This window comes from Epinephelus lanceolatus, chromosome 19 (genome assembly GCF_041903045.1).
Source record: "Epinephelus lanceolatus isolate andai-2023 chromosome 19, ASM4190304v1, whole genome shotgun sequence".
Lineage (NCBI taxonomy): Eukaryota > Metazoa > Chordata > Actinopteri > Perciformes > Serranidae > Epinephelus > Epinephelus lanceolatus.
In genome coordinates, this window is record NC_135752.1 from 5644970 (window position 1) to 5667880 (window position 22911).

General features: G+C 39.3%; 1 long non-coding RNA gene and 1 pseudogene across 2 annotated transcripts; both read right to left on the reverse strand.

The window, feature by feature from the left end:
* Nucleotides 1-1016: 1016 nt before the first annotated feature.
* Nucleotides 1017-6476, reverse strand: LOC117270186 (class I histocompatibility antigen, Gogo-C*0101/C*0102 alpha chain-like; annotated as a pseudogene). Its single transcript, XR_013488176.1, has 7 exons — nucleotides 6464-6476; nucleotides 5501-5782; nucleotides 4721-4922; nucleotides 4562-4651; nucleotides 4155-4172; nucleotides 3928-3972; nucleotides 1017-1575 (listed from the first exon to the last, which is right to left on the reverse strand). The product of XR_013488176.1 is annotated as a class I histocompatibility antigen, Gogo-C*0101/C*0102 alpha chain-like (transcript).
* A 106-nt stretch (nucleotides 6477-6582) lies between these two features.
* Nucleotides 6583-7716, reverse strand: LOC144458296 (uncharacterized). Its single transcript, XR_013488135.1, has 3 exons — nucleotides 7577-7716; nucleotides 7120-7389; nucleotides 6583-6753 (listed from the first exon to the last, which is right to left on the reverse strand). It is a non-coding gene; the product is annotated as an uncharacterized LOC144458296 (long non-coding RNA).
* Between the last annotated feature and the right edge of the window lie 15195 nt (nucleotides 7717-22911).

Genomic DNA, 22911 nt, shown 5'->3' on the forward strand with positions numbered 1-22911 from the left:
GGTGGCTGTTCTTGCTGTCGTCCTCATGGCTGCCACTGAATTCATTGTTGACAAAAAGAAGTCATCTAAATTTGGATTTTCAGTTTACAAAAAGAATTTTGAGTGGTTACATTTTTACTTTAAAGCAATTTTAATTTTGTGTTGACTTTGGCATCCCCTGTTGAAAAAAATGGCAGCATTTCCCGAAATGAAGAATACATCTCCCATGAGCACTACCACCTCTTGCCATAAAGATCTTGATCTGGCCTGCATTTGTTTCGGAAGTGAATGAGAGAAAGATGCAACTCGTTTTTAATACTATTTATATTTTTTAAACATAGCTGTTTGCAGGTAATGTTTCTATTTATAGCTATGTGCAATTAATAACTGTAATATGACGATGGTGAAATTAAATAACCTTTGTTTTAGTACCGTTCATACACCTAGGTTACATTCAAGCCTACAACTTACAGATTTGATAATAGTAATTTTGTTAAAACATGTTCACAACTGTCTAGCAGTAAGAGGGCCAATTCAGGATCAGTTTTGAATCCTTTCATTTCCCACAGTTCTCGCCATCTGTTGAATGACTGACAGAGGTTTAATCATATTTTCATCTGTGGTCTTTACGTTTCTTATCTCTTTGCTGATCCTGCCCCAGTAACAGCCATAACCACAAAATTTAACATCAAAAAGAAAATGCTCTAAAGAAAAATGTCCTTATTCCTTTTAACTGGCTAACAAGCTTCTCACTATGAAGCTTTGCCAGGAAAATGGAAAATAGGGTCCTCTGGACTGCGTGCCATAAATTATTTTGTTTGACTTGGCCCAGAGACAGACATTAAGAATAAAGAAAAAGACACTCTTCTCTCTGATGGTTAGGAAACAAGCATAAGTATTACACTGAGACTGTTTCATAGGTCAAATGAAGCTTAATTCATTTAATGAGGCATGGTTAATGGTTTTAATCAGTACGGTTATGATGAAGAAGACTTCATGTCATTCTGATACAAAAGGACTACAAATGGACAAATAAAAAACTTTCCATCAGACTTTTATTAGTTCATGAAAGGTCACAGTGAATCATGTCTGTATTAACAAGAGGGATGCAAGACTCAACGTCACACACACACACACACACACACACACACACACACACACACACAGAAAACACCAAAAACATTAGCGACACAAAATGTAACATTATCTGAGAGAATATAAAGATATATGCGTGTACACAAATCCCAGCAGTTCTACATTGTACAGACAGCTCAGTGATACGTGTGTTGGGTCTAAGACATTCTTTGATTAATATGCAAGCACTGAGAATTAGGAGTTTACTAAGAGTTTACAGGTGGGGTTCACTGCACGGTCTTCATTAGTGTGTTTCAAGAGTGGAAGCATCAAACAGAAGTCCATGATGTGACAACTAAAGGGCTGGACTTCTTACTGATCACCATCAAGGACAGATAACTGCCTGGTCCCTAATGATATAAACCAGATAAGGCCCAAGACTAATAAATGTTTCAGAAAGAGTCTGCAGAAACTTCACAGCCACAGTAACTTCATTGGAGTCCTCCCCTTTTCACTGGGAGTCTGTCAAGACAAATTTGTAAATGGACAAACTGAGTAACTGACTATGTATTTGAGACATTATTGATGTTCATTATAAAAAAGCAAAAAAAAAAAAAATCAGTTTCTGGACTGTACTTAAGTGTAATTTTGAGTATTTTTTTGCAATAGCCAAAGCCAGAGGCATTATTATATATATATTTACTTTATTATTTACTTACAAACAATTTTAAAAGCTCCTATAGAGGCTGTTATGCCAATGTTTACGAAGTCCAGATGTATATCGAAAGCAGCTTTGCTTAGGGCGAGACATGAATTTATACATCAGTTGTCTTAGTAGAGCTCCAAGAGTAGGAACACCACAGTTCACAAACAGCTGGCTTGCACTGTGCCACCTGAGGACACCAAGTAAAAGTCTCATGGCATCATTGAAGGCCACAGTGATCTTAAGCATGCTACTGTTCCTATATCGCCACCACAGATGTGCAGTATACATAGTAGTGCAGTAGGCCCTGAGCAGAGAACATTTAACACTGCGAGAGCACATACTAAATTTACGCAGCAATAAGTTTGCTTGGCCATATAATTTGCAGGACTGTCTATACATGTCTCTATCATCATTCAGTTCATCAGATATGTAATGTCCAAGATATTTTGTTTCTTTACACACCTTAAGAATATTTCCACTCAAGCAAAAAAACAGGGAAAATTAATCTCCTGTCCTCCCTGCTCTTGACAGTCATGATGTTACTTTTCTTTGCATTAAATTTAATATCAAAATCTTTACCATACTGGGAACAAATGTGTAGTAATTGCTGCAAACCTGTATGGGCTGAATACTACCAGGTCATCAGCATACATGAGGTGATTGACTACAGAGTTTCCAACTAGACATCCGGTCTTACACCCATTTAACAATCTGGATAAATCATCCATGTATACATTAAATAAATAGGGAGACAGTATTCCGCCTTGACGCACTCCATTTTGAACATGAAAAGGAGTTGACAGAACCTTGCCCTATTTGACACACACTGTTGGTTTGCATACCAGAAGACTAGAATTCTAATAATATAAGAGGGGGCACCTCTGCAAAGCCAAACAATGCCAGCCTACTCAGCAAAACTCTCTCAAGCACTTTAGATAGAATACTTGCCAGAGCAATTGGGCAATAGTTGTCCATACTATTTAACTTTGCAGCCTTGTACTTTAGGACTGGGACTAATACTACATGTGTCAAGGAATCAGGTAAGACACCATAACGTAGGAGACCAGTGAAACATATAGCCAGCAGCACAGAAAGCCTATGACTGGCATATTTCATATGTTCTGCGGCGATGTCATCATGGCCACAAGCCTTGTTACTGTCCAGCTTTGAGATAGCATAACCAATATCAGATGCACTGATCAATATATTTTCAGGATCTTCCACATGATCGATTTTTTTATTTTTGGGTTGTCCGTCAGTCTGTCTGTAGCCTCCGTCCGTCCCATTCACATGAACACAAATCTCAAGAATGCCTTGAGGGAATTGTTTTATCTCAACTAAAGGATGAAATAATTAGAATTTGGTGGTCAAAGGTCAAAGGTCAAGGTCAAGGTCACTGTGACAAAATTTCACACAAATGTCTAAAATGAATAAAATGATTAAATGATGACGTGCAATATCCACAATGTCAACGGTCAGCTTCACTGTGACGTCATGATTTTCAGCAAAAACACTTTTCTGGCCATAAAACAACGTCATATCTCAGGAACAGAAGGGGAAACATTTAGTCAGATACAGAGTTGGTGACACTAATCTAGGGTGTTCATCTTGAAACTGTGCTGATTGTATTGATTCGTTGCTGGGCTGACAATATGTGTAAAGCATCCATGTTTTATAATTTGTATCTTCTCGACAGTAGCATCCTTATTTGAAGCATTGTCTGCTGTCATGGCTACATATGAGTCTGAGCAGACATGGATGTAAACTGTAGCTGCAGCTTGACTGGTTCATGGAGGCATGCAACCACGAGGCTGTAATTCTGGTTATTTCATGCTGCTTTTTACTTTATCCTGAGTATTTGGAGGCAATATTTCCCAATACTTTCCTGTATATAAAGCAACAAACATATAGCCCCACCTGTACTGTACGGGAATTTTTTCTTAAAGAGGAGTAGCCTACTTTTATTTTTGATATTTTCAATACATTTTTCTGATAATACATCTGGACTACTTCTTAAGTAGGATTTTGAATGGAGGAGTATTTTCACATTGCTGTATTGGTATTATTACTGACCAGGAAAAATCTTTGTCATGTAGAATGTTTTGTGGGTTATGAAACTTGTACATTATGTCATGTGCACAGCATAGCTGAAACAATGATGTACTCACTGTCATCAGTTAGGGCTAAAGTGTTGTCCAACTGAGGTGAAGAGTCTAAAGTTAGAAATAGAAAATTAAGTGAAATTTAACTTTAAAGTTTTTAGTAATCATATGTGAGACAGAACTGGACATCAGTGGTTGATTACAGTACAAATGATTACAAGCAAATGGTAGCAGACACATGAAATTCTTATCAATAAAACAGATCCATTTTTTTCCTATAAAGGAAAACTTACTGTTTGCAGGTCTGAATCCTGAAATACAGATGAGAGATTACAGTATTAAATGTTAAAAAAAAAGAAAACGATTTTATGAGAGGAAACAAAGAACACTTGTTTTACAGAATTCCTCCAAAATTTCATAGATTTCTGCTTTGAATATAAAAGCAGGACTGCAGCTCTGATACAATATATAATGCAGTACATCTGTTGAGGACCTTGACTGTGTTCTGTTGGCAGCAAAACTACTGACCATCAGCCAGCTCACACCTCTATCCCTTCAGAGTAAAAATAACAAGGCTTGAAATACTTTTTTTCTGCATATGCACATGGTATTTTGAGCTGTTAAAATGTTATTTGACACTTTCCTCTTGAGTTAAACCCACATGTTGAATCAAACAGTGAGTGAACATGGCTTCACTCACCATGATGGTTCCTTCTCCAGAGTGTCAGCAGCAGCAGCAGTCCTACAACAACTCCAATAACAGGACCAGCAGGAAACTGTGAGGGAGAAACTGGAACCACAACAGAACATTGACACTTTGTCTCTACTACTGGATGGACCTGATGTTGAAACCACTTACCCCAGTTGGTCCTGATCACTGCTTTGTCCAGTTTGGTGATGATGTCGTCCTTCACACCAGAGAGCTGAAACACACAGTCGTACCTCCTCCAGTCTTCAGGTGGGACTGACGAAAGGTTCAGGTCAACACTCATCTGGAAGGATGAGTGTTGACCTGACTGGAGAGGAGGGAGACTTCTGGAGAAGAGACACTGAGGGAAAGTCTGCAGAGAGAGAGTCAGAGGAAGTACACTACAGCATGAAACTACACATGGTACTGTTATGAACTCAAGCCACACTGGATAAATTATAAAGTAGCAACATGCTAGCAACTTCTCTCTCAGGTAAATGCACAATCAACAGTCTTATGTATCTTATGAGCTGTAAAAATGTTATGACAGTGCTACATAACAATTAATTTGCTACACAACTTTCACACTGTCTGTATATCAGGCAGAGAGGGGAACTACATCACCACAGAAGAAACTCACTACAGTCAATTAGAAAGGTTCTGATATTTTTTATAGGTTACAGTATAGCAGTGAATCACAGTGTCAATGTTCAGTAGAACTATTTGCTTACCTCAGTCATGCCATCTGTGTACTAGTCATTGCAGCTTTGGTAAAAAGTAATGTATAACCAAAACTGTCAATCTATAAATCAAATCTTAGTACCACAGAAAACGACCAAAAAGAAAGTAATATCAGACTGATTGGAGTGATAACACAATGTCAGTTCAGTCTGAGCAGTCTATATCAACACTGTTGTGTCCATGAAACAACATCAGATCATGTGATCCTACCTGTTCTCAGCAGAACGCTGTTGCCATAGGATACATATATCTTCAGCAAAGAAGGGCACATCTGAGCGACGTTATTCTCATCCATATCTAAAACTTCATATCTGGAGGCATCCGATGTAATTTCAGTGATGACAGCCTGTGGTTTCGGAGCAATCGATGTCCGTGTCTTCGGGTCGAATGACATTAAGTCTTCTCCATCATAACCATACGGAGCAAAACCGTTAACCTCTCCAGTCTCATTGTCCCACTCACAACCATACCTCTGCTGCAAAGTGTGAATACCTGAGAGACAGAGACTGTAATTAACAATGATGTACAGATGATATCTCTAGTGGAAAGATGACCTTTAACATATTGGGCTCTAGTTTTCCGGTGCAGCGCAGGTTTTGGTGACTTGTGGACAGTGCGCACAAGTCACCAAAACCTCACAGGCAGGTTTCCAGAATATCAGGCACATTAACAATGCAATAAATACCCTATAACCACTATTCAATGCAACTATCTGCAATCAGCACATAAATGTATCTCTGTATCGACTGTCCCGTCACATCTGATGTCAGATCAAAGGGGATTGGCACCATTTGGCACGCGTAATGGAAACCCAACCTGATTTGATTAACACAGCTGCAAACTAATGAGTTCACATCCCTCTCAGCCAACCACAAACAGCCACAGCATCAGATAGGGAGTATATATTCAGCATCTGTCATCTTAGAAAAGTCAAAAGAAAAGAAACAGAGTGAGACTGCGAGAGAGAAAGAGAGAGAGCGCGCGCACGAGAGAAACGCAACATTGATTTACAATTGTGGTGACCTCCTCCCAGGCTACCTTTGCATCATCAGCCCGTGGAGGTCTGCTCGCAGTTCCGTATATTCGGACACTGCAAGCAGATCAGTTTCCTCCTGGGAGAAGTTTGACCGTCTGATGCTGCTGCTCTCTTCTGCCATGACGAATTGAATAAACTCTCAATATACATTCGCGCGGCGCATTTAAGGGCGAGGAGAGGGGCTCATTTGATTGGTGTGATGTGTGTAAAACCCACTCCACGCCTTCTCTCCTCCCTCTTTCCCACTTGCGCAGGTAGGAGGGACGGAGGTGGGATAGAGGAGTAGCTGCGCCAGGGCGCACAGTGTGCCAAACTTACAAAATCCGCCTGGCCACACCCAGTTGTCGAAGTGCAGGTGCGCTGCCTCCACCGCGCCCGGTCTGCGAAACTAGAGCCCATTGTGTGATGCACTGCTTTTCTCCCAGCCCTGTGGTTTGTTCAGGGATCAAAAGGCAAATAATCAGCGCAGCTTTTCTTTGTGTAAAAGATGAAACCCAATTTCTATATAACAATTTAAAGGTTACAATGGTAACCTTTGTTCTATGAATTAATGGGTGATTGCCAGTGGCAGTCAACAAAGTGATTATGTCTTCTTGCAATCTGTGCACATCAAACTCTTATTTCAACAGTAAAACCTGTTTGACACCTGCAGTCTCAGATACAGTTAAATGCTGCCTGTAATGTGCACACATGAACACATGTACATGTTCATGTTTGCCAAATAACAAACCAGGATGCAGACCATTTTAGCCATAAAAAGTGAAATACAACCTAAAGAAATGATGTAGCCTACCTCCAGTTTGGTTCAGGTCCTGCTTCAAACGGAAGATCCTGGCTTTAAACCAGTATGGCAGATACACAAGACACATTTGAGTGTAATGCTCCATGTACTCAGGAAAATGTTGAAATAATTTTTTCACCCAGTCCTGTTTTGGTTCTACTATCTTTTCATTGGTGTCGCAGTAAGCCACCAAAATGTCATCAACCACTGCAGCACTCGCAAAGTCTGGGAAGTTTGAGACTCCAGAAGACGCAGTTAACAAATACTCCAGGGAGTGTTTCACTACAGAACAAACAAGGTTCACACATTTAGTTTAAATATACGCACATCATCATCTTAACACTTATGAATATGATGTATTCAGTATGATCCAGTCAGAACATACACTGCAGGTGTGTCCTGGAGCTGCCCAAGAACAAAATACAGAGCTGAGGGGAAAGTGAATGGAAGATTAAATTTGTGATCTTACCTGGAGATGAAACATGACAGAAGAGAAACAACAAAAGTAACTTCATCTTGTTTTTATAAAGACGTGTGGGTAAAGTACTGAACTGCTTCAGCTGTTTAGTTTTCTGTGTTTTTTCCTTGAGTAGGAGGCGGGAATGTCCCTGTTCTGAAAAGAGATGAATGGATGGTACAAAAGTTGGTAAACTTGTTTTACTACCATGACGTTCACTGTTTCAGTACATTGTGGAGAAGCTTGTATCAGATGAAGAATATCATCCAAAGCTTCACGTCACTTGTGCTTCACTTGACAGTTTTGAAACTTTTGCAGTTAAACTTTGTGATCGGCACATTAATGGGATAAGAGGAGAGGAGAATAACTGAAATATGGCAATCAATGTAAATCAGAGGAACTAAAAGTAATTTAGTTAATAGCTAATTGTTTAGTTAATTTAGTTTTGTTATTAATTGAATACTGATCTTAAAATCATAACCACAGATGACATTTCCCAAGTTTGGAACTTCAACAAAAAAAAAAAAAAAAAAGTTGAGTCATTTCTAATCTCAGTTTTACACCAGTTGTTTCTGATCACTGCTTTGTCAGCCTGGTGATGATATCGTTCCTGACTGATTGATTTTATTAGACAGTTTCAATCTTATAAGAAGAAATACGCCAACATGTGCTTGGGTAAAAGAAAAGAAAATATTAACATAAACAAAATTGTCAAAAAAATACAATAAAGCCCTAAAGCTTATTATCATGCATTTGGTCATGTGTATTTATGAGTTTGTGTTTATATTAGTGTGTGTATCCAGCTTTCCAAAGCTAATCTGGGAAACTACTGGACCAATCAGCCTCATATTTTGTGTACACATTTATGACTGTATGCTCAAGGACATCTTGTTGGAGATGAAGTTGCAGGCAGGTAAGCAGTGATCCTGGAGCACAGGAAAACACAGGATATTGACACAAAATAACACGACAAAGCAAAACACCAACAATAAGTTAGTTGGTCGTTAAGCTTAGCTACCACAAACGATTGAATAACGATCTGGTGGTGAGTGGTTGGAGAGCTGGAGTAGAGATACTGCATGTTGATGAACTGATGAGAGACAATATCTTGATGAGCTGATAGCAGACAGATGAGTGTTGAACAGAGCTGGGGAATTCGGGAGGGGAGACCACGTCCATGCCAGCGCACACATACAAAAAAGACAGAAGGAGAAAGACAAGGGAGGGGAGGGTAAAAGCGTCATTGGGGTCATCAAGTGGGTATCCTCCGTCACTGGTGTTTCGATGACTGGCCCACAACACCTCCAGTGGGCTCACCGGCAACGCTTGGCGTCCCAGGTGCACCCCCCTCTGCTTTTACTCCCTCGTACCCTGCTGTTGGTAGTAGTATTTCAGGGCCCAAGTGGTGTCGCTCCTCTCAATACATAGCCTCCGGATTGCCTGTTTGGCTGTGCCAGACAGGGCTTTGATGGCCTGACATTGGGCTTGGCTTCGAATTCCCATTTTTTTAGTTTTATTTTTTTTTAAGATATTTTTTGGGCCATTTTGCCTTTAATGGACAGGACAGGTAAGCGTGAAGGGGGGAGAGAGAGGGGGGATGAATGACATGCAGCAAAGGGCCACAGGCTGGATTCGAACCCGGGCCACTGCGGCAACAGCCTTGTACATGGGGCGCCTGCTCTACCACTAAGCCACCGACGCCCCATGAATTCCCATTTTTTAAAGCACGCTGGTAGTTAACTTGTCCAAGAAGCCTCTGCAGCCCACTTCAACAGGGCAAACCTTTGCTTTCCAGCTGCATTGCTCAGCGTCAGCTGCCAACTTGGCGTATTAAAGGCTCTTGTGCTTGTAGGATTTCTCAACAGTGTCCTCCGAGGGCACAGTGAGCTCAATGATGTAGACAGGGCACAGTGAGGAGGACCAAAGCCTGAGGTCTGAGGTTAGTGGAGGCATCTGCTGGAACAGAATTGGGCGGCCACCTGGTGGAGATCTGCAGACTACTGAGCGCACTTTTCCAGTTTCCATTGTGGTCCCTTTGGTTCCCTTTGTGATCACTTTCTTCACACCAGAGATATGAACACAGTTAGACTGCCTCCAGTCTTCAGGTGTGATTGATGAAAGTTTCAGGTCACACTCATCCAGAAGGTCCTGTCTTTGTTGAGAAGGATTGATCTGATACATTTTCCAGTTTTGCTGAAACTGTTTAATTTGAGTTACCGTTCCTGCCTGCTTCTACTAAAGCTCGTCTGTGCTTGTCTGCTGCTAAAGTTCAAAACCCACAGGGTCATGCAACACAGAGAATTTGACACCTTGTATATGATGCAATTCTTCATCTGAAGCACTATTTAGAGAACAGTCTTCACATTATGTTTGATCACAAGTGTAGGACTGAACACAGATACCCAAATTAATATTTTCCTAGATCATGAGTATAAATATTGACACAGTATACGCTGATGATGCTCATACTTGGACAAAGTACATTATCTGTACTGGATTACTCGGCTGAACCCTAGCATAATAATAAACTATTTAAAAACTGTGAATACAAATTTGTATTCACAGATTCTGATAACTATATTATGAGTATAAGTAGTTAGACAGACACTGATTACTTTTTATTATTCTCTTTATAATCCCACAACAGTAGATTACAAAGGTCTGGATCATTTGTATCCCAGTAAATTTCCCCTGGTGCACTGTGACAGCTGCAAATACAAAAGTGAGTAATAACAGCAGCCATAGTTACACACAAACAAAAGCTGTTTAGTTTATTGTACTCATGTCTGTCTTTTAAATAAAGCTTTCCTTGTGAAAAAAAAACTTGCTTGACCTGCTTCTAGTGTTAATTGACATCTTACTTCCTCATAGATTAGTAAGAGGAAACACTTTCAGATAAACATCTGAGGGTCATTACTTACTAAGCCTTAATCTCTGTGTTAAATAATGTTACGTATTCAATACAATGTATCAATCACTGCAAACCCGAGCTGTCTTGGCCATACATCCTATGGAACATGGATTCCTCATCAGAAGAACAAACTTGTTGTAACAGGTGGAAAAAATGAACAATTAAAGATCAGAAAATGTCCTGGTACTATGTCACACTTTGGTAACCAGTGCCTTTCAATACAGAGAAATATTTTGGAAATTGGTGCTACATGACCACTGCTGCCAAGGGGTGACATAATGCAAGGTTTGCTGATTTTCCCCAGGAAACAATATGGTGGCCATCTGGTAACAAACGATCTTGTATTACAGTTAAACAATATAGGAAACGCTGTGGCGTCCACTTCCTGTTCACAAATTCTTGACTTACACCTAACATTGCACTAAGATATTATTATGAAAACATTTTAGGAGAGAAATAGGCAACAAATGAACAGATTCTCAGTTTATATTTGATCAGCACTGTCTAGTTTTACAGTTTGATTGGGGTTTTGTCTGTGTTTGAAAGAGAAAAAGAGAGCAAGAGAGGAAGAAGCGGGTCTCCCTCTCCCAGTCCGCCTCTATACTCTTTGTGTCTGTGGTGACAGCATACGAAAAAGTGTAAGCACAAAACATAGTTCCATGGATGTATAAAGAGAATTGGATACAGCGTTGGAGGCAGGCCCCTGTTTGCTCCTATGAAAGTTGGGCAGTGGTGCATGAAGCCAAAAAAAATGTGGGGCCCATAGAGCATGTGCACAAGTGACTGATTACGGCAGAGTCTGGCCGAGCTTTTAACTTCCTCTGGCCAAAAAACAAAACAATCTACTAATGTGCACCATGATCCACAAATATTTCAGTATCCACAAACATGTCTTTTTACATTTGTGTTGAGAAAGTCACACCCACAAAAATAGATTGATTTGCAAATGCACATAACTTACTCTGTAAACACATACTTTGATTTCATATGAAATGTTACAGGCTTTACAAATGCGACCAGATTTGTCACAACAAATACAAGTGAAGTCATATTTTTGTATTCATGTATCCACTTTTACACGTGAGACTGGTGTTGCACATTTGTTGACATTTGTTCACTTCCCGTGAGATTGCAGGTCATGTGATATTTGTGACTTCCTTTCTATTTGTTTGCATAATTTTGTCCGATTCCTGCTGCAGCAGATCTGTAGAAAAACAATCCACAAATGTGAAGTATAATGACTGTAACGCTTGTATTAGACTTTACTATTTGTAACCCACACAAAACAGTCTATAAATGTGCACCATGATCCACAAATATCTCACTATTCACAAACTTGTGTTTTTACATTTGTGTTGAATAAATTCATATCCACAAAAATACAGTGTGATTTGCAAAAGTGCATAACTTACTCTGTAAACACATACTTTAATTTCATGTAAAAATGTTACAGGTTTTACAAATGTGAACAGTTTGGCCACAATAAATACATGTGAAATCACAGTTACGCATTTGTGGATCCATTTTTACCTATCCCTAATTTGTCAACTCAATTTAAGGTTCTTAAAAAAGTATTTCCTGGGGTGTAATTCCCCCAGATGGCATTGTTGGTCGTCTTCTCAGTTTTTCCACTTATTGCCCTCACCACACAAGGTACAGGACAACTGCGTGTATTCAGGCTGCACTGGTCACAGTATAAGAGATGTATACAGTGGTTAAAGTAGGGGTATAGCACCAGTAAAACCACAATAATGAGCTGCATGTGAACATGTCACGAAACCTGAAAGATTACATGTGTACTGATGTGTGGAATCAGATCAGGAAGTGCAGACATGATTGTGGCTGAAAACATGTAAAGGCTTCAGAGGTTTTGGAACAGTGCAAACTCTTCCTGCCTGTTTCTTTAACCTGGTGTGTTCTACTTAATCAGTGTAAGACTGCTGAGGGCCTTTTACACACTCAGTACTGCAGGAGGAAGCACTGAGCATCCTGTGTTCATCTGAAACATTCTCTTTTCTCCCACAAGTTAGTTTCCACTAACACGTTGCACAAATATGAAATATTACATTTGAAACTGAGGCAAACTGAGACTAGACTGAGTGTTGAGAGCATTCTGTCAAGAGCTGAGCATGAGCTAAATTGTCACTGACAGAGGATAAACTGTGGTGGCTGCTGTACCTCTGACGCCACCCTCAGGTCAAACAAAGTAATGTTTCCTTATTTATTTATTTTTTATCCTTTCAGTATTTCTGTGTGGAATGATCACTACATCCTCAAAGCATGGATATAGACTTTTAGTCTTATTGTGGAGAAGGCATCGTTTATGTTTGTCTTACACACCCAAAGTAATGCTTAATTACTTAATGAAACTGTGATTTATATTACAAACATGGCAGCAGAATAAACCATTTAAATGCATCAGAAATCAAATATAAGTATATGTAAATTCAATTAGTAAATGTCCTGTTACCTTCACAGATTTGTGTTATAAAGGGTGTGTGTGTGTGTGTGTGTGTGTGTGTTTGATCTTTTGCAGTAGCTGAAGGTCTCTGTTCACTTCTTCTCCTCTTCCTGAAGTGTTTACAACCTGTCCAGTTTCTCAGAACTTTTGAATGTGCCAATGCTTTAAAATGACAAAGTAATCCAGATGACTCAGTGTAGCTGCTTGTTTAAAGAGACTCCTGGTGGTGAAGCTGTTTTAGCAGCATTTTAGCCACTAATACATTTAATGACACCTGCAACTGATTCACTATTTAAAAAGCTTCACATGAACTCAACATCACTGAAGTTAAAATAAAGCTCACAATACATAGTGTCACTTTATATGTCTGAGAGTTGATTTTATTCAATTCAATAGTAAACCAGTGAAGTTTATAAATTAGTGTGACAGAGTGCTCCGTGGATGGCTGGGATGGCGGCTTTGTGTGGTTTGGTTCACATCCACTCTCAGGAGCCCCTGGACAGAAGAGGAGTCCTGCCCTGAAACATTCATTCAAGTTAAATAGAGTGAGTAACATTAATCATCTTTGAATTATTAAAAAAGTAACATTAAGACTTGCAGGAAACGTCTGTCATTACATACCTCTGTCTGCTCTCCAGCTTGCCCTGTGGGTTGGATGTAAGCACTTCCTCTCTGTTGTCAGGGTAACTATGGATGTGCTGCAGAAACACTGAGTCTGGGTCTTTCTTCTTTGCTGCTTCCTGTGTGAACATTGGAGCTGTGCATAATCCTGCAGACTGACAGTAAGACAGATAAAATAAGTGATAATATAAAGATAAACAGCTTCATATGTGGCCAGTTTACACAATAACATACATCACTTTATTTATGTGGTAACACTTTACAATAAGGTACACAAAATTAAAGTAGTTACTGATGAACTAATGAGGAACTAATGAGGAACGAATGAGTAACTAATGAGGAACTAATGAGTAGTTACTGAGGAACTACGGTACACAAAATTAGAGTAGTTACTGATGAACTAATGAGGAACTAATGAGAAATGAATGAGTAACTAATGAAGAACTAATGAGGAACAAATGAGTAGTTACTGAGGAACTAAGCTACACAAAATTAGAGTAGTTACTGGGGAACTAATGAGGAACTAATGAGTAGTTACTGAGGAACTACGGTACACAAAATTAGAGTAGGTACTGATGAACTAATGAGGAACTAATGAGTAACTAATGAGGAACTAATGAGTAGTTACTGAGGAACTACGGTACACAAAATTAGAGTAGTTACTGAGGAACTAATGAGTAACTAATGAGGAACAAATGAGTAGTTACTGGGGAACTACACAAAATTAGAGTAGTTACTGGAGAACTAATGAGGAACAAATGAGGAACTAATGAGGAACGAAAGAGTAGTTACTGAGGAACTAAGCTACACAAAATAAGTATAGTTACTGAGGAACGAATGAAGAACGAATGATGAACTAATGAGTAGTTACTGAGGAAATAAGCTACACAAAATAAGAGTAGTTACTGAGGAACGAATGAAGAACCAATGATGAACTAATGAGTAGTTACTGAGGAACTAATGATGAACTAACTATTAGTTAATGGTCAGTTCCTCATTAACTCATGATCAAATTTCCGAGGAGTAGTTAATGATGAACTAACTATTAGTTAATGGTCAGTTCTTCAGTAACCCCTGATCAAATTTCAGAGGAGTAGTTACTGAGGAACTAATGAGGAACTAACTATTGGTTAATGGTCAGTTCTTCATTAACTCATGATCAAATTTCACAGAGGGGTTAATCACGACTTAATAATTAGTGAACTAGTTACTTCATCAGTACAGAATCATTACTCAATAACCCGTCCATTAGTTAACCTTTTTATGTCCTAAAGTAAAGTGACACATAATAAGTAGTCTTTCGTTACTTCATCATGTTTACAATTAGTTCCTTAACAAATAAAATCACAGACAGCAGGATTCTTGAGAAGAGTTTAATTATTTTCAGACCACATACACATTAATATGATCATGCATGTTATTCTGTACAAGGTGCTGACACACCAAACCGACATCAAAGAACTAGCGGCAACGAAAGCCAACTGTTGCATCGTCTATGTTGCCTCACGTCACCCTGTGTCAGTTGCATCTGAACACACCACAAAGACTACACCCAACGCTTGAAACTGTTACTCATTTATTTTGGCATTGCCCCACTGTCAAAAGACTCTGGAGTGATATTTGTAATTTTATTGCGAACAGTAAAAAATAATTTAAGCTGTTTTGGAGGGATGTGCTGTTTGGACTTTTTGACTTTAACAGAAATACGGCAAAACCCACTGAAAGATTTATTATTAATCTCATCTTACTTTTGGCAAGATTTCACATTCACAAATGTAAGTTTACACATAGAAAACATTTTATATTTTTAAAAATTTCTTGTAAACTCTTATCCCCCCTGGCATATGTGATATATGACATATATATAATAGATCTGCATTCTGTAAACTTCCTGTCTTAAATAAAGTTATGGGGGAAAAAAAGAAGACTACATCCGACCATAGACATATATACATAGACGCCGCATCGAGCGCTGAGCCGTACGTCAACGTCGCCGCCATATTGGATGTGGCAAGGCTGCGCTGTAAACTAATAGAAGTGAATGGACTTAATTTCATGAAGCGCCTTTCTTCAAAGAAATTTACGTTAATGCCTCTTGTTTATTCATTCACACACACACTAATATACTTGGGAAACAGTTAGGCACCAGAAACAATGTATTTGATCTTCTCAGATGGCTAAGATAAGAACTTTATCGATCCCACACAGGAGTAATTCACCTTACATCAGCTATAGAGAACAAGGTAGTGCCGAAAAATAATACACAGTATACATACATACACATATATATACACGTGTATATATATATATATATATATATATATATATATATATATATATATATATATATATATATATATATATATGTATGTATGTATGTATGTATGTATATACAGTACAGGCCAAAAGTTTGGACACACCTTCTCATTCAATGCGTTTTCTTTATTTTCATGACTATTTACATTGTAGATTCTCACTGAAGGCATCAAAACTATGAATGATCACATGTGGAGTTATGTACTTAACAAAAAAAGGTGAAATAACTGAAAACATGTTTTATATTCTAGTTTCTTCAAAATAGCCACCCTTTGCTCTGATTACTGCTTTGCACACTCTTGGCATTCTCTCCATGAGCTTCAAGAGGTAGTCACCTGAAATGGTTTCCACTTCACAGGTGTGCCTTATCAGGGTTAATTAGTGGAATTTCTTGCTTTATCAGTGGGGTTGGGACCATCAGTTGTGTTGTGCAGAAGTCAGGTTAATACACAGCCGACAGCCCTATTGGACAACTGTTAAAATTCATATTATGGCAAGAACCAATCAGCTAACTAAAGAAAAACGAGTGGCCATCATTACTTTAAGAAATGAAGGTCAGTCAGTCTGGAAAATTGCAAAAACTTTAAATGTGTCCCCAAGTGGAGTCGCAAAAACCATCAAGCGCTACAATGAAACTGGCACACATGAGGACCGACCCAGGAAAGGAAGACCAAGAGTCACCTCTGCTTCTGAGCATAAGTTCATCCGAGTCACCAGCCTCAGAAATGGCAAGTTAACAGCAGCTCAGATCAGAGACCAGATGAATGCCACACAGAGTTCTAGCAGCAGACCCATCTCTAGAACAACTGTTAAGAGGAGACTGCGCGAATCAGGCCTTCATGGTCAAATAGCTGCTAGGAAACCACTGCTAAGGAGAGGCAACAAGCAGAAGAGATTTGTTTGGGCCAAGAAACACAAGGAATGGACATTAGACCAGTGGAAATCTGTGCTTTGGTCTGATGAGTCCAAATTTGAGATCTTTGGTTCCAACCGCCGTGTCTTTGTGAGACGCAGAAAAGGTGAACGGATGGATTCCACATGCCTGGTTCCCACTGTGAAGCATGGAGGAGGAGGTGTGATGGTGTGGGGGTGTTTTGCTGGTGACACTGTTGGGGATTTATTCAAAATTGAAGGCACACTGAACCAGCATGGCTACCACAGCATCCTGCAGTGACATGCCATCCCATCCGGTTTGTGTTTAGTTGGACGATCATTTATTTTTCAACAGGACAATGACCCCAAACACACCTCCAGGCTGTGTAAGGGCTATTTGACCAAGAAGGAGAGTGATGGAGTGCTGCGGCAGATGACCTGGCCTCCACAGTCACCGAACCTGAACCCAATCGAGATGGTTTGGGGTGAGCTGGACCGCAGAGTGAAGGCAAAGGGGCCAACAAGTGCTAAACACCTCTGGGAACTCCTTCAAGACTGTTGGAAAACCATTTCAGGTGACTACCTCTTGAAGCTCATGGAGAGAATGCCAAGAGTGTGCAAAGCAGTAATCAGAGCAAAGGGTGGCTATTTTGAAGAAACTAGAATATAAAACATGTTTTCAGTTATTTCACCTTTTTTTGTTAAGTACATAACTCCACATGTGTTCATTCATAGTTTTGATGCCTTCAGTGAGAATCTACAATGTAAATAGTCATGAAAATAAAGAAAACGCATTGAATGAGAAGGTGTGTCCAAACTTTTGGCCTGTACTGTATATATAAAAAAAGTAAATGTTCTGTTATAATGTCAGTGTTCTGTGAGTTAATGGCATGCTTGGGATTGAATGAGTATAGGCAGGGGGGCGGGGTGCGAGTGTGACGGGAATGAGGGCAATGTGTGAGGGTGCTGGTGTGTGTAGGAGCGAGCTGGAGGAGAGAGCAGGAGTGCACAGTTGGAGTTACAGCTAAGTTCTTCTTTGTTGGTTGTTTTTGCGTGGTTATGGCCAACAGTAACCTGTACTGTTCAGTAATTAACGGTGGTTTGCCGAATAACTGTGTCATCCTTTCACTGAAGGCATCAAAACTATGAATGAACACGTGTGGAGTTATGTACTTAACAAAAAAGGTGAAATAACTGAAAACATGTTTTATATTCTAGTTTCTTCAAAATAGCCACCCTTTGCTCTGATTACTGCTTTGCACACTCTTGGCATTCTCTCCATGAGCTTCAAGAGGTAGTCACCTGAAATGGTTTCCACTTCACAGGTGTGCCTTATCAGGGTTAATTAGTGGAATTTCTTGCTTTATCAATGGGGTTGGGACCATCAGTTGTGTTGTGCAGAAGTCAGGTTAATACACAGCCGACAGCCCTATTGGACAACTGTTAAAATTCATATTATGGCAAGAACCGATCAGCTAACTAAAGAAAAATGAGTGGCCATCATTACTTTAAGAAATGAAGGTCAGTCAGTCCGCAAAATTGCAAAAACTTTAAATGTGTCCCCAAGTGGAGTCGCAAAAACCATCAAGCGCTACAACGAAACTGGCACACATGAGGACCGACCCAGGAAAGGAAGACCAAGAGTCACCTCTGCTTCTGAGGATAAGTTCATCCGAGTCACCAGCCTCAGAAATGGCAAGTTAACAGCAGCTCAGATCAGAGACCAGATGAATGCCACACAGAGTTCTAGCAGCAGACCCATCTCTAGAACAACTGTTAAGAGGAGACTGCGCCAATCAGGCCTTCATGGTCAAATAGCTGCTAGGAAACCACTGCTAAGGAGAGGCAACAAGCAGAAGAGATTTGTTTGGGCCAAGAAACACAAGGAATGGACATTAGACCAGTGGAAATCTGTGCTTTGGTCTGATGAGTCCAAATTTGAGATCTTTGGTTCCAACCGCCGTGTCTTTGTGAGACGCAGAAAAGGTGAACGGATGGATTCCACATGCCTGGTTCCCACTGTGAAGCATGGAGGAGGAGGTGTGATGGTGTGGGGGTGTTTTGCTGGTGACACTGTTGGGGATTTATTCAAAATTGAAGGCACACTGAACCAGCATGGCTACCACAGCATCCTGCAGCGACATGCCATCCCCTCCGGTTTGCGTTTAGTTGGACGATCATTTATTTTTCAACAGGACAATGACCCCAAACACACCTCCAGGCTGTGTAAGGGCTATTTGACCAAGAAGGAGAGTGATGGAGTGCTGCGGCAGATGACCTGGCCTCCACAGTCACCGGACCTGAACCCAATCCAGATGGTTTGGGGTGAGCTGGACCGCAGAGTGAAGGCAAAGGGGCCAACAAGTGCTAAACACCTCTGGGAACTCCTTCAAGACTGTTGGAAAACCATTTCAGGTGACTACCTCTTGAAGCTCATGGAGAGAATGCCAAGAGTGTGCAAAGCAGTAATCAGAGCAAAGGGTGGCTATTTTGAAGAAACTAGAATATAAAACATGTTTTCAGTTATTTCACCTTTTTTTGTTAAGTACATAACTCCACATGTGTTCATTCATAGTTTTGATGCCTTCAGTGAGAATCTACAATGTAAATAGTCATGAAAATAAAGAAAACGCATTGAATGAGAAGGTGTGTCCAAACTTTTGGCCTGTACTGTATATATATGTATATATCACATTTTTCACGTCACTATATCACCGTTTAGACTAATCTGATGTTTGTAAAGTCTATAAACACAATGACTGAACAAACATTAGTATTTTCTCTGTGTGTAATTAATAACATGGTTATCGTAGATTAGCCGGGCTAACCGTTAGCTGTTGGCCGTTAGCCGTGTCTGTAATAACTCACTAAACTCACAAAGTGGCCCGTGAAAAAAATATTTTCTCCAGCGGATGTCTTAGTTACAACATGACTGAGCTAATTGGAGTAGTTTCATGTCGTATCCGACAACGGGAGGCTTTTAATGGATGATGATCCTGATGTTAGCTTTGCTGCTAGTGTTAACGTTAGCTGTCCCTGTCAGCTGCAGCCACTGATGCTTTCTAGACATTGTGATTTCCCAAAACTGAATAAATACCACACATAGCAACACAAAACTGCTTTGCTAGCTCAATCATGTTGTAACGGCTGGATGGTTGATGCGTACATGCTGATTCAGGTGCTATCAGAGCCGATCCGCGCATCACTATGGCTTAATGATCAACTCAGTCAAAACAACCCGTCCTGTGTTAGGAGTGTATGTCGCTGACAGAAAGAAAAGGGAAAAAAGATAGAAAAGCAGCGTACACCTCACATATTTATTTCTCACAGGTGCGCACACGTGTGGCTGGCATGCAGAAGCACCGTCTGTGTGTCTGTGTGTCGAGGGTGCGAGCCGCAGCTTCAGCTGCTCAGGTAGAGAGGCTGTGTAGCCCGGTGTGTTTTTTCCGCTGATTGGGTTCTGCAGGTTCTCTGCTGGTACACTGGAGACGGGGATCAAGCAGTTTGTCTCACTCGGGATAGATTGTGCTTTTTTGGTTAATAGTTTATGATTGACGTGCGATTTATTCGCGTTTAGAGGGAATAAATTTCCATTATAACGGAAACTTGGGCACAGTTATCTAACGTTATACAAAATACACAGACTAACTAACTAACTAACTAACTGACTGACTAACATAAACAACTGAAAATTGAAATTTTTTTTAGCTTGCACCGTTAGCTCCGGTAAGGGAAAGCATGAGGGAAAGCGGCTGACCGGAAGTCAAGCACAAAAACAACGAAGTTGATCACTATTTACTTCCGTGTTTGAAAATAAGGTAGATACCGTGTATTGTTTTTCGGCACTACCTTGTTCTCTATAGCTGATGTAAGGTGATTGTAAGGATTAATCCTGCGTGGGATCAATAAAGTCCTTATCATAGCCATCTGAGAAGATCAAATACATTGTTTTTGGTGCCTAACTGTTTCCCAAGTATATTAGTGTGTGTGTGAATGAATAAACGAGAGGCATTAACGTAAATTTCTTTGTAGAAAGGCGCTTTATGAAATTAAGTCCATTTACCTGTATTAGTTTACAGCGCAGCCTTGCCACATCCAATATGGCGGCGACGTTGACGTATCGCAGCAGCGGGCAAACCCACTCGATGCGGCGACTACGTATATATGTCTATGTATCCGATGGCCAAGTAGCACGTACGTTCTGCGCCTGCGTGAAAGGAAATAACGCAAAAAGGGAAACCGGAAGTCCGTTGAATGCATGAGTTTTTTTTTTTGTTTTTTTTTTTTATTGACAAATTTACAATACAATTTGGCATAGAACAGTGTTATACAACCAAATAGGCTACAGACAAGCCTCAATATGGGTTTTAACAGTACAAATAGTCAAAATGTCACAGTAAAAGTTTACCCAATTACTGAGAGTGAAGAAAATAAATACATAAACAAATTAAAACAACAACAACAACAAAAATTATTAAGTAAAGAAATAGGAAATAAAGGGGAGAGAGATAGGGGAACTCTGTGAGGTTAAGCTCCTCTACTAAATCACGAAGCTTCACAGCCGTTTTTTTCTCCATGCATTTTAAAGATGAGAAATAATGACACAACTCCTTATGAAAAACATAGATTTGGGGTTTTGTTTTCATGAATTTGTTCTTATGTATAAAAAATTTTGCAAGGATGATGATTGTATTAATTCCCAGATCATGTATTGGATCTTTTACAGGTATGCCATATAAAATATTCTCTTTTGTTAAATTAGAGAAATTGACAAATTTGGGGAATAACCAGTCATGTAAATCTTCCCAAAAGACATGAATAAACTTGCAATCATAAAATAAATGTTCTGTGGTTTCAATTTCATCATCACAGAATGAGCAATTGTTATGCTCAAAACCAAAACGACATCGTAAAAATTCAGCAGAAGGGTATATTCCATTAAGAATTTTAAAGTGAACTTCCTTCATTTTTGGTGCAATTGGATACTTAAAGAATTTGGTCCTTAAATTCTCAGCTTCCTTTTTAGAGAATAATTGTAGAATTGAGTTTCTGTTTGTTGAGAATGGATATAATTCTTTAATAAAGGTTTGCCGGATTGTGACGTTAGGCAACTTAAAGCTACTGAGATTATGACCATTCACCAAAAGTGAAGGAAGATTTGGGTTAATATTACTTTGAAGTAAGTTATTAGACATTATAATCATAGATTGAGGAATTGCTTTGATTATATTATTGTATTGCCTTCTGTCATTAAGATTAAATTTGGAGCAAAATTCTGCAAAGGGTATAATATTTCCAGTGTTGTCTAACAGATGCATTACAGACCATATTCCTTTCTCTAACCAATTTTGGTAAAAAATGGATTTATTTCTAAGTAAGACATACCTACAATTCCATAATGGGGTGTTATGGGGACTAAAATTATGCTTGAAAATCATTTTCCAGTATAGCAAAACCTGTTGATGGAAGGCAGATAATTTGATGGGGATCTTTTTCAGATCAAAATCACATCTAAGGAGAAAGTTAATTCCTCCTAAGCTCATAAAAATATGGTTTGGGATGTGGAACCATTGGCTATTTTCATCTCTTAACAAGGATCTTAGCCAATTAATTTTAATAGTGCCATTAATACAATCTATATCGATGGCTTTAAGACCTCCCTTCTCGTATCCTTTAACCATAATTCCTTTTCTGATGTAGTGTGTTTTCCTATTCCATATATAATTGAAGATTGCTTGGTTTATAGTCTTTATTGCACTTTTAGAGAGTGATAACGAATAGGCTGGGTAAATGAATCTTGAGAGACATTCCATTTTTGTGAGGAAAATTCAACCAATAATAGAGATGTCTCTTTGAGACCACATATTTAAATATGATTTACATTTATCTAAAGTATTCCAAACGTTGAGGTTATCTAGAGTGTTAATGTCCTTAGTAATGTGTATGCCTAAGTATTTAACGGTTGATTTAACAGGGATATTATGAATTGTTGTTAGAGGGGAACTATGTATTGGTAATAATTCACATTTTTTAAGGTTTAATTTTAGTCCAGATGCCTTGGAAAAGAAATTAATTGTATTGAGGACTTTGGGGATTTGTTCAGTATTTTTCATGAATATGGTTGTGTCATCAGCCAGTTGGCTAACTGCCAGTTGTTTGCCTAAC